The sequence below is a fragment of the Phocoena phocoena genome, chromosome 2 (assembly GCF_963924675.1).
Source record: "Phocoena phocoena chromosome 2, mPhoPho1.1, whole genome shotgun sequence".
Lineage (NCBI taxonomy): Eukaryota > Metazoa > Chordata > Mammalia > Artiodactyla > Phocoenidae > Phocoena > Phocoena phocoena.
In genome coordinates this window covers 111,819,841-111,833,463 of record NC_089220.1, presented here as the reverse complement: position 1 = coordinate 111,833,463, position 13,623 = coordinate 111,819,841, and positions in this window count along the sequence as shown.

Here is a 13,623-nt window from a genome sequence, read left to right as displayed (position 1 = left end):
CATAGCAAAGGCAAAGAATGCTGTTTGGAAGGGAATCTCTCCATTGCTTGCTTTTAGAAAACTACAAGCATGAGATCAGGAAGCTCCTGAGAAGCCATCTCGTTCAAATTACCAACAGATGCGTGGATGTCACCGAGGGCATTTCAGACAAGAGGTCATACATTTGACCCAAAGAAGTGAGGTTACCAGCAGGAGTTCAGGTTCCGTGAGAAACCAGTGGGGAGTAAGTGGAGAGGGGACCAGAGTCACCTTTTGCCCCTACTCATCGGTCAGTCCTAGGCTGGGCGGGCCCCAGAGCTGTCTGAACGCTGACTGGTCCTGATAAGGCCCCAGCTTCCTGGATGTGGCAGGAGGCTGCTAGCTAAGGGGCAGCTGCTGGTGAGGCTCGGGGTCTGAGTCACACTTCAGACCCTCTACCTCCTCCAGGCCTGTCGAGATGTCCTTCATGGTAAACAGAAAACAGCCCTGAGCCCAGGAGGTGACCGGGCAGAGTTTCCATCCCATCCCTGTACCAGAGGACCACCAAAGGTCCCCAATACCACAGAGGACTAACGTGCCCTTGGGGAAGAGGGTGGGAGGCAGAGCCTAGAAGCAGCCCCCACGCCACCTTCAGACGTGAAAATTAAGATCTTTTGAGTATCAAAGGACACTATCGAGAAACCAATAAGAGCCCATCGACAGACGAATGGATAAAGAAGATGTGGAAAAAAAAAAAAAAAAAGAAGATGTGGTACATAAATGCAATGGAATATTGCTCAGCCATGAAAAGGAACGAAACTGGGTCATTTGTACAGACGTGGTTGGACCTAGAGACTCTCATACAGAGTGAAGTAGGTCAGAAAGAGAAAAACAAATACCGTACGCTAACACATACATATGGAATCTAAAAAAAAAAATGGTACCCATGAACCTAGTTTCAGGGCAGGAATAAAGATGTAGACACAGAGAATGGACTTGAGGACATGGGGTGGGAGGGCGAAGCTGGGGCGAAGTGAGAGTAGCATCGACATATATACACTACCAAATGTAAAATAGTTGGCTGGTGGGAAGCAGCCGCATAGCACAGGGAGACCAGCTCGGTGCTTTGAGATGACCTAGAGGGGTGGGATAGGGAGAATGGGAGGGAGATGCAAGAGGGAGGGGATATGCGGACATGTGTATGCATATGGCTGATTCACTTTGTTGTACAACAGAAACTAACACAGTATTGTGAAGCAATTATACTCCAGTAAAGATCTATTAAAGAAAAAAAAGAGAGAAAAACAAATATCATATATTAACACATATATGTGGAATCTAGAAAAATGGTACAGATGAACCGGTTTGCAAGGCAGAAATAGAGACACAGATGTAGAGAACAAACGTATGGACACCAAGGGGACAAAGCAGTGTTGGGGTGGTGGGGGGGGGATGAATTGGGAGATTGGGATTGACATGTATACACTAATATGTACAAAATGGATAACTAATGAGAAAAAATATATTGACAGATAAAAAAAAGAAAGTAATAAGACAGCCCACGGAGTGGGAGAAAATATTTGCAAACCACATATCTGATAAGAGATGAATATCCAGAATATATAAAGAGCTCCTACAGCTCAACAACAACAAAAATCAAACAACCCAGTTCAAAATGACTTGAATAGACCTTTCTCCAAAGAAAATATACAAATGGCCCATAAGTACACAAGCAGATGCTCAGCACCACTAGTCATTAGGGAAATGCAAATCAAAACCAAAATGATACCCATTAGGTTGGCTATTACAAAAAAGAAAGAAAGAAAGAAAGAAAAGAACAAGTGTGGATGAGGATATGGAGAAATTGGAACCATAGTGCATTGCTGATGGCATTATCAAACGGTGTAACTGCTGTGGAAAACAGTATGGTAGTTCTTCAACTGGTTAAACATAGAATTACCATATGATCCAGCAATTCCACTCCTCGGTATATATGCAAAAGAATAGAAAGCAGGGACCAAACAGATGTTTGTACACCCATGTTCACAGCAGCATTAGTTACAATAGTCAAAAGGTAGAGACGATCTAAGTGTCCATCAACAGATGAATGGATAAGCAAGACATGGTATATACATACAACGGAATATTATTCAGCCTCAGAATGGAGTGAAATTCTGACACATGCTACAACATGGATGAACCTTGAAACCATGCTAAGTAAAATAAGCCAGACACCAAAGGACAAATATTGTATGGTTTCACTTATATCTGGTACAAAGTCAAATCCATAGAGAGAGAAAGTAGAATGGTAGTTGCCAGAGGCTAGGGGGAGGAAGGAATGGGGAGTAATTGTTTAATGAGTACAAGAGTTCCTGTTTGGGATGATGAAAAAGTTCTGGAAATGGATAGTGGTGATGGTTGCACAACACTGTGAAAGTACTTTGTGTCACTGAATTGTACACTTAAAAATAGTTAAGGGCTTCCCTGGTGGCGCAGTGGTTGAGAGTCCACCTGCTCATGCAGGGGACGCGGGTTCATGCCCAGGTCCGGGAAGATCCCACATGCCGCGGAGCGGCTGGGCCCGTGAGCCATGGCCGCAGAGCCTGCGCGTCCGGAGCCTGTGCTCCGCAGCGGGAGAGGCCACAACAGTGAGAGGCTCGCACACCACAAAGAAAAAACAAAAAAAAAAAAAGTTAAAATGTTAAAGTTTATCTTGTGTATATTTTACTGCAATAAAAAGAAGTATATTTTTAAAAAAGCATTGTGAGTTTTATAGTCTGCTCCATAACCTAGCTATGTTTGTATTAATATAAAATTTTATTTTCTCCAAATCTTCCAGAAAAATATAAATCATAAATGTACATATTGTCTTAGTCCCTACACGTTGCTATAAAAAAATACCATTACCTGGGTAGCTTATAAACAACAAATATTTATTCCTCACAGTTCTAGAGGCTGGAAGTTCAAGACCAGTGTACCAGCATGGCTGGGCTCTGGTGAAGGCCCTCTTCCAGGTTGCAGACTGCCAACTTCGTGCTGTGTCCTCACATGGCAGAAGGGGCAAGGGGGCTCTCTTGGGCCTCTTTCATAAGGGCACTAAACCCATTCATGAAGGCTCTGCCTAATTACCGCCCAAATGCCCCACCTCCTAATACCAACACACTAGCGTTAGGATTCTAACATATGAATTCTGGGGGGATGTAAATATTCAGACCATAGCATGCATACACACACATATACATAGAGAGGAATTATATACAACTTACTGCTGCAAAATCCCTCCTTCTTTGAGAAGCACAGACTAGTACAACCACCCTTAATCCTATCCTATTGATAAAGACCCCAGATAGGAAATGACTTGTCTGAGGTCACTCAACGTCGGCTTGGCAAGGTCAGGATGAAACGAGGTCTGTAATGAACAGTGGGAGCCTATACATAGATGGACAACAGGATTTGAAAGATCAGCAGTCCCAGTGCCAGTTCTGAAACCCACCACAGGGAGAGAAGAACCAAATCCCAGGAGAGTGAGCGCATCTCTCCTTAGCTGGATGACTTGTACCTGAACTCCAGCCTGCCCACAGCCAGGGGTCACATGCCCACCTCAGCAAAATACACACAACTTCCAGATAGCTCACTGGTAATTGAAACCACGATTACCGGGTCTGTTAATGCAGTGTTTTCCAAACTGAAGGTCACAACCTGTCAGTAGATCATAAAATCAATTTCGTGGATCATGACTAGCATTTAAAAATAGAATAGTTTGGGGCTTCCCTGGTGGCGCAGTGGTTGAGCGTCCGCCTGCCGATGCAGGGGACGCGGGTTCGTGCCCCGGTCCGGGAAGATCCCACATGCCGCGGAGCAGCTGGGCCCGTGAGCCACACGGCCGCTGAGCCTGCGCGTCCGGAGGCTGTGCTCTACAACGGGAGAGGCCACAACAGTGAGAGGCCCGCGTACCGCAAAGAAAAAAAAAAAAACAATAGAATAGTTTGCAAAATAAAAGAACAGAAAATATCAGCGTACTGCATACGGTACAGATAAGTATCTTCTTGTAATATTTCTGTTATGTATGTGATGTATATTTGTGGTATTACATATGACCATATGTGTATACTGGGTTGTAACATAAAAGGTATTTCTTTTTTTTTCCTAATTATTTTTTCCAGCTTTATTGAGGTATAATTAACAATTAACAATTATATATATTTAAGGTGTAGAGCTTGATTCGCTCTACATACTCATCATGAAATAATCACCACAATAAAGCTAATTAACATATCCATCACCTCACAGTTACCATATATTTTTTTATGATGTAAACACTTACGCGATCTCCCCTCTTAGCAAATTTCAAGTGTACAATACTGTATTGTTAACTACAGTCTCAGTATTGCACAGTAGAGATCCAGAATTTATTCATCTTGCATAAGTGAACATTTGTAGCCCTTGACAAACACATCCTCATGTCTTCTCTCCACCGCCCAGCCCAGCCCCAAAGGTACTTCTTCTTGAAGGTCACAGTCAAAACAGTTTCTAATGTCACAAGTCACCTGTACTGATTTTGGGGAGCTATGGCTTTTTTTCATCTAGAGTCACACACACCGTGACGTGTCCATGGAGTTTAGAGGGGACCAAGGCTGCCAGGTATCTAGACAGAAGAACGGCTGGACCAGAAGCGCCCCCTCCCCGCTTTTTTTTTTTGGTACGGGGGCCTCTCACTGCTGTGGCCTCTCCCCTTGCGGAGCACAGGCTCCGGACGCTCAGGCTCAGCGGCCATGGCTCACGGGCCCAGCCGCTCCGCGGCATGTGGGATCTTCCCGGACCGGGGCACGAACCCGCGTCTCCTGCATCGGCAGGCGGACGCTCAACCACTGCGCCACCAGGGAAGCCCATCCCCCTTGATATACTGTAACAAGACCCCCTGGCCGGCCTGAGCTTGATGGATGTTTGGAAGGCTGCGCCCCAGCTCCTCAGAGGATCCGCCCCCTCCCTCCGCAGGCCAGGACTGGCTCCACGCCGTGGGAAACAGTTGGACCCTCTGGGTGTGTCTACCAGTCAGTGAATGAGGGCCGTGTTCTTTCCAGAAAGGTGTTCTTTCCAGAAAGGTGTTCTTTCCAGAAAGCTGTTCCTGCCCCCGCCGCCCCACCCTGGAAACTGGGCTGGGCAGGGCACCCCCTCAGGAGGTGTGCTCCCCAGAGGAGCCGGCTCTGCAGCCTCCGACGTGGGAACACCTACACACACAGCCCCACCCCACGGGCGCAGGGAGTGTTTAGCTCACGAAGACCCGGCTCTCCCCGGGGCCCGCGGGGTAAGGCCACGGGGACCCAGCAGGGCACTGCTAGTACCGCTACCTCTGTGGGCCCCCCAGAGTGAGCACAGGCTGGGGCGGGTCCGCTCCGACCCCAGGCCCTGAAACTCCTGGGGTCGTTCCACACTGTCTAGGCTTCAGGCACGTCCAGGAGCCTCCAGCATCGCACAGCAGGGCTCCTCCAGGAAGGAGCCTTCCCCAGACCGCGCCGCCCACCCCCTCTCGCTCCTTTCCCTGACCACCTCTAGACGAAGTGAGGGAGTGGCAATCACAGACTCTGGGCTCAGGCAGACCTGGGCTCCAGTCCCCGCGTCTCCGTCCACTAGCTGGCGCCCCGGGGCATGCTGCCTAACCTCAGTGTGCGGGTCCCCTCCCTCACTCGTGAGCTGCGGGAGGAGTGAAGGAAGCAACGTGTGTGGGCTCTTTGCATAGAGCCAGGCCTGCAGCAGACACCTCAGTAATTGGTAATTATTATAACTAGCCCGGTTGTATATTGTTCTCTGATTCTTTTTTTTTTTTTTTTTGCGGTACGCGGGCCTGTCACTGCTGTGGCCTCTCCCGTTGCGGAGCACAGGCTCCGGACGCGCAGGCTCAGCGGCCATGGCTCACGGGCTCAGCCGCTCCGCAGCATGTGGGATCTTCCCAGACCGGGGCACGAACTCGTGTCCCCTGCATCGGCAGGCGGACTCTCAACCACTGCGCCACCAGGGAAGCCCTCTCTTTTAGGTGGGCTAAAATTTAGGCAGCCACAATTTAAATTCCTTGAAGACAGGGCCTGGATCTGTTTTTAATATAACAGAAGAGACCCAGTAATAGCATGTTGAAGCATGTTGACTGTTCTACTCTGAGGTGGTCCATTGGGAATTCCCTGGAAGTCTAGAGGTTAGGACTTGGTGTCTTCACTGTGCCCGGGTTCAATCCCTGGTCGGGGAACCAATATCCTGCAAGTCACGTGGCGCAGCCCAAAAACAAACCAAAAGAAGAGGTCCATTCATTCATGTGTCCATCCATTTACCCATGAAATGAGGCTGCTAGGTGCTGGCACTCCACTGAGAGCTGGGACGCAGGGTGTAACCACAAGCTGCGCCTTGTGGGAGGCACACACAGAACAAGGGAGGCGCACAAACCAGTGACCCAGTGGGTTAGATGCTACGTGGATAATGGAAACAGTTCTGTGGAAGCATCTGGGGGAGGGTGGGGTGCTGTCAGGCTTGAGGGAGGAGAAGGTTAGGGTCAGCTTTACAGAGGAGGTGACGTTTGTTTGGGGCGTAAGAGGTCAGAGAGGATCCATCAGTTTGGAGTGGGCACAGCTGGCAGGAGGAACAGCGTGTGCAAAGGCCCAGGGGCATGTTACAGGAACAGCAAGTCACTGCTTTGGGCTCCGTCAGCGGAGTGGGAGGTGTGTGTCCTCTTCTGCCTAACTGGGGGCAGAGTTGGGCGGGTGCCAGCAGGAGGGACCCCAGGGTTGCCATCGGGGCTGGGGGCGAGGGGTGGGGGGAAGGTCAGCTTCACTAGGGAGGTGTTTTTGATCTGTTTTCCCATACTTGCTTGCTCACCCATTTTCCCACAGGAGGCAGCTGCTTGGGCGGGAGGGGAAGGGACAGGTGGGGGAAGCAGGGGGGCATTCTCTGGGGGCATCTCCTTCCCTGCTCCCTGGAGACCTCCGCTCACTCCTGCTAAGGATTCAAACATCCCACCACCCAGAGCTGTGCTTGTCCTCAACGTTCCCCTTTCTAAAACTGGACTTACTGGGACATCTATTCTCCCTCCCCTCCGTGCAGCCACCAAGATTTGCCTGGGTCTCCGTTGCTTGCCCCCTGCCCTCTCCCTGTCGTCAACTGCACCCAAAGCATTTTCCCTGGAAGCCCCAGACCCGGCCCATAAGCAAGCATGGACACAGGCTATAGTGAGTCCCCAAAGCATTCAAGCCCCTGCCCCAGGCGCTGGGGAGACTCAGCCTTCTAGACTTCTTAGCCTTCTCTGAGGGCCTCAGGGAACTTACAAGTCTGATGGAGAGGTGAGAGGGACAGGAAACTGTCCATGACCAGGGATAGGGAGCTCCAAGGAGTCCAGAGAGGTGAGAAGACCTGCGTACAGGGCTGGGTAGAGACAATGCAAAGGAGGGGCATAGTGGGAGGAGAGTGTGGAAAGCAGACTTAAATGGCATGACACTGCTGCGATGGATACATGACAGTATGCACTTGTGAAGGCCCGTAGAATATACAACACAAAGAGTGAACCCTAACATTAGTTAACAGTCATGTGTCAATATCGTTCATCACTTGTAACATATACCACACTAACTCAAGATATTAATAATAGGAGAAACTGTGGGGGAAGGGAAGGGGCACTGGGAACTCTTTACTTTCTGCACAGTTTTTCTAAAAACCTAAAACGGCGCTTAAAAAAAAAAAGTCTATTAAGGAAAAAAAAAAACCTAGGCCAATATTAAAAAATCAAGGGACCTCACGTAAAAATCTGGACTCCAGTTTCTCTTGACAAACCTAAAGATCTACAGCCCTGGGTCAAATTCGCCCATGGCAGCAGCTGGCTGTCCCGTCCCGTGGGGAAAGCGAGGGAAGCCTCTGAGGTTCTCGGTAGCCCCCATGTGCCAACCAGGCCTGGCCAGGAGCTCTGAGTTTGGAGACCTAGTGGTAAGGGTCAGGTTTCAGTTGATCACAGGGGTCTCAGAGGGTCATGTCCCAAGGGTTGGGAAATGGTGACACCATGAAGGGAGGGAGGAAGACCAGGGCAGTTTTCAGTAAGTTGGATTCGCACAGATTGCAATTTAAAAATGTGACCACGTTTTGGAGGAGAAGTTGAGGCTACATATCAATTTAGGAGGCAGAGACAGGTGACTTGCAAAGCACTTGAGGTTTCTCAAGGAGAGAAGCCACAGACAGAGGAGCCCAAGGAATGAGAAAAGGGTTCCTAGGACTGATGGGGCAAAACTAACAAAGTTGGGATGGGGAGGTGGGGCAGGGGCGGTGATATAAAGGATTCGCCCAGTACCTCAGTTACCCTGGCAAGGCAAGGGTAGGAAAAGAGATGACTGGGGCTTATGGAGGATGGAGCTTGGGGCCAGCTCTTGTCGGGCAATATTGGGGAACCAGCCAGGTGAGAGGCAGGGAAGCAGGGAGCGGCTCCTGGTGGGCAGGGTGCTCATCCAATCTGCTTGGGATAAAGTAGTCCCTGGGGCTGGAAGCAGAAATGGAGAGTGAACGGGAAGATGCTTGGTTATTTACTCATTCACTCAGCATACATTTACTGAATACCCACTCTGTGTCCAAGGCTATGGTAGGATGTGGGGCTGGAGAAACGAATATGATGATTCCACCCCTTAAGAGCTCACATTTTAGGAGCTTGACACTGACAACTGACACAAAGTACATCTGACGGTCAAACTGTAGTTAGAACCAGATACTTCCAGGGGAACACAGAGAAGAGACGTCACATTAGGGAGTCAGGAAAAACCTCTTGAAGAAACGAAGCTTGAGCTAAGCCTTGAAGAACAAACAGGAGGGCTTCCCTGGTGGCGCAGTGGTTAAGAATCCGCCTGCCAACGTAGGGGACACAGGTTCGAGCCCTGGTCTGGGAAGATCCCACATGCCATGGAGCCAGTAAGCCCATGTGCCACAACTACTGAGCCTGCACTCTAGAGCCCGCGAACCACAACTACTGAGCCCGCGCTCTAGAGCTCGCGAGCCACAACTACTGAAGCCTGTGCACCTAGAGCCCATGCTCTGCAACAAAAGAAACCACTGCAATGAGAAGCCCACGCACCGCAACAAGAATAGCCCCCGCTCACAACTAGAGAAAGCCCGCGCACAGCAACAAAGACCCAATGCAGCCAAAATTAAAAATAAATAATAAATAAATTTATTAAAAAAGAAAAAGAATAAACAGGAGCCCAGCAGCCACGGAGGAGAGAGCATTCTAAGCTGAGGGTGTAGCAGAAGCCAAGGCATGGAGGAAGAAAGAGCTGTCTATAGTTCAGTATGGAGGTGGCATAGGGTGTGGAGTGGCAGGTGGCCAGGGCGGAGCCTGGGAAGAGTCCAGATGAAGTCTCAGTGCAGACCCTGTCTGATGCGGTGGGAATGAACGCACTGGAGGGGTGGGGAGTCAGGACTGGAAGTCTCAGGGATGGTAAGGGAAGAGAGGGTGGCTGGCGACCCTAGGTCACGTAAGGAGAATTATGAGGAGTGGATGCAGGCCACTTTCAACCCTGGCTCCATCATTTACTGTGTGCCCTCGGGCAGATTACTTAACCTCTTCAACTTGAATTTCTCTTATCAGCTAAATGAGGATAATAAAAGTATTGATGGCTCTTGTGAGAATGAAAAGCCAAGGTGTATACCAGAGAACACTACTGCATCCTAAACCATCTCAATTCTGCATTAATGCTCCTTCATGCTGCTTCTGTGTTGGCTTATAATTCTGCTTGAAAATGGATTGTTTCCCCTTGTCTCTGACCCACCTCCCTGGCTGGAGCTTAGGCTAATGGGTGCGCCACACTGGGGTGGGGTTGCCATGGTGACCTCCTGTGCAGTGTGAAAGGAATCTTTCCTTTGTTCCAGCTATCCCAGCTATCCTAGATATTTACTGCTAGGCAATTACTGCACATCTAAAAAAAGCTGAATGATACTCTTTAGCACGTTGTAGAGAAAAACTGGAAACAATCCAAATTTCTGGCAATAGAGAGCTGTCTGGGTAAGTTTGGTACATCCATGTAAAATTGTACTGTGGGCTATAAAAATGTTACAGATCTGTGCTTATGGACAGGAAACGGTGTCATGACATGCTATTAAATGAAAAAAGCAGGTTATGGAACAGCATAAATCTTGTAATGCCATCTGTATAAAACTGTGTTCCATTTAAATGCTTGTATTTATGGACAGAAAAGTGTTTGAAAGGATTCCACAAAGTGTTCACAGTTGTTCTCTCTGGACGGTAGGGTTTACCTCCTGGGATTTGCTTTATTCTCTCGCTTCTACATTTCTATAACATTAGAGTTTGCCCACAATGAGCATGTGCATTACTATTTATTTATGTATCTGTTAATTCATTCTTTTTTTTTTTTTTTTTTAACCAAAGCGCCAATGCTATTAAAAGGAAATAAATGAATGAGTCCTCCAACTGTTGGCCAGTCTTGGATAAACTAGCTATGCGAGCCAGCCCAGGGTTGCAAATATTGGCATTTCCTCATGAGAAGCTCTCGTCTCAAGCCTTCCTCCACGCCTGCCTGCTGGCCCTGGGGCAACGCTGGCCTTGCAGTCCGCCATTCAGTGTCGCTGGGGCCGAGGTTCCAAAGCCAGATAGCTGACATGTTTTGGAAAAGCCACCGCCTTTCCCCAAGCCTTAGGCCTTAGGGGGCTCCCTCTGTGCCGGCCATGGTGAAGGGGGAAGGGGACAGGGGTGCCCTGTACTGGGAGCGCCGGAAGGTCACCAGTAGTAAACACACAGTGAGCCCGTTCTGCGTGCAGGGCACCGTGCTCGCCCTGGAGGCACGTGGAGGTCCAGGCAGACACTGACCGCCCCCAAGGGAGGGGCTCCAGTCTCGCTGAGGCCCCGCCCCGCGAAGGGCCAGGAACTCCAAGTAACTCCTCAGAGTTCCCGCAAGGCTCCCAGACTCACGGTCCACACCTTAGGTTCCTACCACAAAACTCTGGGGTCCCTTCTGGAAGGCCCCAGAGGCCCCCGCTCCTTATAAGGCATATCCTCGAGCCCGCAGTAGCCTCACCCGTCCCCAGCCTTGAGACACCCCCATCACTGTCCGGGCACGCACCGGGCTTTCACACTTCCATGCTTTTGCCCTTGCTGATTACTGGGGGAGAGACACCGCTCCCTCCACGCTCTCTTCTTGATGGAATTCTATCCATTGCTCCAGGCTACGCTCAATACCACCTGCAAGGGTCTATATCATCCCCTTTGCAAACCTCACGGTGTAATGAGCTCTGGCTCCCCTCAAGACTCGCCCAGTCTGTCTTGTTCACTGCTCTGTCCGAGGTGCCCAGCCCAGGACTGGGCCCCGCGTCACTGTGGAATGAACACATGTTTACTGAATGACTGAACGATTTTGCCGTCCACTGCACTCCGAAACCTAGAGACAGGGTCTGGCCTACTTGTCTAGAAACTTCTACCCAGTGGTTGCAGGCTCTGTTGGTGAATCCTGCACTTCCATGCCAAAATGGTCTCTTTTGCTTGGTCTAAAATTTTTATTTCAGAATTTTTTTAAAAACATCTTTATTGGAGTATAATTGCTTTACAGTGTTGTGTTAGTTTCTGCTGTATTTCAGAATTTTTAAGATCTGAAATCTCAAACCAACTGAAAAAAATGTATGAGACAACTGGGAAAATCTGAACACGGGATTTTTTTATGATAACAAGAAATGATCAATTTGTAAGATATAATAATAGGATGATGGTTACTTTTTTTTTTTTTTTTTTGCGGTACGCGGGCCTCTCACTGTTGTGGCCTCTCCCGTTGCGGAGCACAGGCTCCGGACGCGCAGGCTCAGCGGCCATGGCTCACGGGCCCAGCCACCCTGTGGCATGTGGGATCTTCCCAGACCGGGGCACGAACCTGTGTCCCCTGCATCGGCAGGCGGACTCTCAACCACTGCGCCACCAGGGAAGCCCCGATGGTTACATTTTTTAAAGGGCCCTTTTCACTTAGAGATGTATACTGAAGCAGTCACAGAAGAGATGAGATGATGTCTTGAATCGGCTTCAAAAGAATCTGGCAAGAGCAGGGTGTATGGGTAGGGGTATAGGTGAAACAAGGTTGGCCATGAGTTGATAACTGTTGAGGCCAGGCATGGAAATTCATTATACTAATCTCTCAATTTTGGTATGTTCTTAAAAGAAGACAATCACAATGTAAAGAAAAAAAACAAAAAAACCCAGAAAAAAACGCTGAAATGTAAAATATGTTTTAAGTCCTTTTCAGACATTGCACAGCAGTAGACAAAGCAAAATGCTGTTGCAAGAATAACTATTACTCTATTCACAGACTTTCCTAACGTGTGGAATATCAACATGACAGTTTTGAAACTGACACAGGAAGTGTTGCATCAGAATCTCCATCTGAACAAGATAAAACTAAAGAACTTAAGGACAAACCAGAAATGCTTTAGAAACAAAAACTATGGCTCCTTATAAATAAAAGACTGCAGTCCCAGAAAAAAAAAAGCCAAAAGACCCTGTCAGTGGAAAATGTTCGAAGACATCTCACAAATATATCTTCTTACCATTCCCCAACTAGGGTAGAGTCAGGGAAATATTTTTCTAGAAAATGTTACAGAAAAAAAATACTTGTAACATACTGCCAACTTTGATTTTAAGATTCTCCTCTAAAAGGGATCAAATAATTCATCTTCCATTTTTCATGACTAGATTTTATGCTTTGGGGTTTGTTTTTATGTTGGAGTATAGTTGCTTTACAATGTTGTGTTAGTTTCTTGCTGTACAGCAAAGTGAATCAGTCATACGTATACGTATATCCACCTTTTCTAAGATCTTTTTTTTTTAATAAATTTATTTTTATCTTTGGCTGCACTGGGTCTCCGTTGCTGCACGCAGGCTTTTCTCTGGTTGCGGTGAGCGGGGGCTACTCTTCGTTGTGGTGTACAAGCCATTGTGGTGGCTTCTCTCGTTGGGAGCACGGGCTCTAGGCACACGGGCTCAGTAGTTGTGGCTCAGGGGCTCTACAGCGCAGGCTCAGTAATTGTGGTGCACGGACTTAGTTGCTCCACGGCATGTGGGATCTTCCCAGACCAGGGCTCGAACCCATGTCTCCTGCATTGGCAGGCAGATTCTTAACCACTGCGCCACCAGGGAAGCCCCAGATTTTATGTTTTTGAAGTGTGTAGATTTCAAAGTTTTGAATACTTCATTTTTGTTTATCTGCTAATATAAACCAGAATTACAAGGTCTGTTTTTATAAGTTTACATTTACTTGAGGTTCCAAACTGTTACACAATTTTTGTCTTTAAAATTATTAAATACTTACTTTTACTGATTTAAATTTTTAAATACCTTCTTATAAAATACAAAGACGGAGCTTCATCCACCAGAGGGCAGAGAGCAGAAGCAAGAAGAACTACAATCCTGTAGCCTGTGGAACAAAAACCACATTCACAGAAAGACAGACAAGATGAAAAGGCAGAGGGCTATGTACCAGATGAAGGAACAAGATAAAACCCCAGAAAAACAACTAAATGAAGTGGAGATAGGCAACCTTCCAGAAAAAGAATTCAGAATAATGATAGTGAAGATGATCCAGGACCTCAGAAAAATAATGGACGCAAAGATCGAGAAGATGCAAGAAATGTTTAACAAAGACCTGGAAGAATTAAAGA